This window comes from Penaeus monodon, chromosome 9, assembly GCF_015228065.2.
Source record: "Penaeus monodon isolate SGIC_2016 chromosome 9, NSTDA_Pmon_1, whole genome shotgun sequence".
NCBI lineage: Eukaryota > Metazoa > Arthropoda > Malacostraca > Decapoda > Penaeidae > Penaeus > Penaeus monodon.
The window spans coordinates 21,700,356-21,702,855 of NC_051394.1; the positions used below are offsets into that span (position 1 = coordinate 21,700,356).

The window sequence follows — 2,500 nt, forward strand, 5'->3', positions numbered from 1 at the left end:
TAGTTATGGAATGTTTTTACAGAAGTAAACCATTTGATGAAAATGGAAAACCGGATACAGGCAAAGAATGTTCAGATAATGGAGGAACAGAGGAGGGTTTGAGTCGACTGAGCAACGTATATGTGACCAGGCCAGAGCCATCAGAAAGAACGGTTGGCTTTCAGAACTTGAGTTGGAAATGATAAAAAGAAGTGTTATAGAGGTAGAGGAAAGAGAAGCTAATAATGATGAGGAGGATGGTAGAGAGGAGATAGATAAGGAAAACTTTGTGGATGGCGATGTTGAGGAAAATTTGGAAAATTTGGTGGATGATGTAAATGTGGAGGAAAATGATCAGCAAAATGGAGGTTTTGTTGTCGAAGATGATGATGTGTTAGAGAATATCTTGTCTGAAAGTCAAAGGGTAATTGTTGAGAATCTAAGAAAATTTCATGTTGAAAAGAAAACAGCAGAAGGAATATCCTTTAAAAAGGTTGATAAGAACAAACTGAAGAGAGAAATGAATAGAGTAAATCAAGTGATTCGCCACATTGAAACCAAAAACATCACAGAAACTAATGAATTGATGAGAACAGCAACTGTATGGGTTGCAGAACAGCTAGGCTTAAAGAAGATGGAATTTAGAGCTAAGAAAGATCCTTGGTGGAAACGCCGCATTGGAGATGATATCAAAAGAATAAGGAAAGATGTAAACATACTAGAGAGAAACTTAAAGAGGTGAACTCAGCCACAAGAAAAGTGAAAAATTGCAGAGACTGAAAGAGAAATATCGGGTGAATAAGAAAGGTATTAAAACTGTGGTTGAAGAATTGAAGCAAGGAATGATTGCCAAAAGTGCAAAAATTAAGAGATACGATCAAAGGAGTAACCAGTTCAGACAAAATCGAACATTTAGTGTTGACCAGAAATTTTTTTTACAAGGAATTGAATGGGGGTAAAGCTAGAACAAACGAGGTACCAGATGCTGAGGGGACTAGAAGGTTTTGGGGTGATATTTGGACAGTGAAGAAGGAACATAACAAAGGTGCAGAATGGCTGTCTGAGTTAAAGGATGAAGTTAAAGGGAGACACTCACAGGAAGGGGTCACTATAAGTATTGAAAATGTCAGAAAACAAGCTAAGAAAATACCAAACTGGAAGTCTCCAGGCAAAGATGTTGTCCAGGGATATTGGATCAAAAACCTGACCAACATGCACGACAGAATTGCTGATCAACTAAATAAGATTTTGATGGGAATGGATACCCTTCCCAAATGGTTAACACATGGACGGACAGTGTTGTGTCAGAAGGATCCCAGGAAAGGGAATGCGGTTGAGAACTATAGGCCGATAACATGCCTTCCACTGATGTGGAAACTGATGACAGGAATCATAGCTGATCAAATGTACGATTACCTAGAAAGAGAACAGCTACTACCTGATGAACAAAAAGGTTGCAGGCGAAAGAGCCGGGGTACAAAAGATCAGTTATTGATTGACAAAACAATCCTGAAGGACTGCAGGAAAGGGCACACTAATCTGACTATGGCGTGGATAGTATATAAGAAAGCTTATGACTTCGTTCCCCATAGTTGGATTAGTGAGTGCATGGAAATGTTTGGAATAGCTGGTAACGTGAGAGAGTTTTTGCAAAGAAGCATGATGCAGTGGAAGTTGTGGATGTTAAAAGAGGGATATTCCAAGGGGATAGTTTGTCACCATTGTTATTTGTCTTGAGCATGATACCATTATCGTCATTACTCAGAAAGGTAAATGTATGCTATGAGTGGGGGGAAAAGGAGTATAAACTTAATCACCTACTCTTTATGGATGATTTAAAACTATATTCCAAGAGTGAAGAACAGATAGACTCCCTAATACAGACTACTCACATTTTTAGTACTGATATAGGCATGGAATTTGAAATCAAGAAATGTGGGGTTCTAGTCCTAAAAAGAGGGAAGATTGTAAGATGTGAGGGCATAGAATTACCGAATGATGAGATAATAAAAGAAGTTGAACAAGAAGGATATTCTTATCTGGGTATTGTGGAATTAGATAAGGTGAAGGAGAATGAAATGAAAGAGAAAACAATGAAGGAGTATAAGCGACGGCTGAGGTTAATTCTAAAGTCCAAGTTGAATGGAAGAAACAAGGTAACTGCAATTAATACCTGGGCAGTAGCAATATTCAGATATGGAGCAGGAATAATAAGCTGGAGAGAGAGTGAACTGAAAAGTATCGACAGAAAGACAAGAAAAAACCTGACAATGTATGGTGCCATGCACCCAAAGAGTGATGTAGACAGACTATATATGAAAAGGAAGGAAGGAGGTCGTGGCCTTATCAGTGTGGAACAATGTGTAAAAGGAGAAGAAAACAGCTAAGGTTTTTATGTGGCAAACTCAGAAGAGTTGTTGATAAGAGGTGTGTGCATCAGGAACCATATAGACAGAGGAAACAATGAAGAAAGAAAAATTCAAAAGGAAAAAGGCAGAAGAGCTCAAACAAAAATGGACAG

General features: G+C 38.3%; 1 protein-coding gene across 1 annotated transcript in view; it reads left to right on the top strand.

Annotated features, from left to right (window-relative positions):
• LOC119576669 (GATA zinc finger domain-containing protein 14-like) overlaps positions 1-2,500 on the top strand; it is a gene marked incomplete at its 5' end in the record, with an annotated part of 15,684 nt that overhangs the window by 795 nt on the left and 12,389 nt on the right. The window lies entirely within an intron of this gene.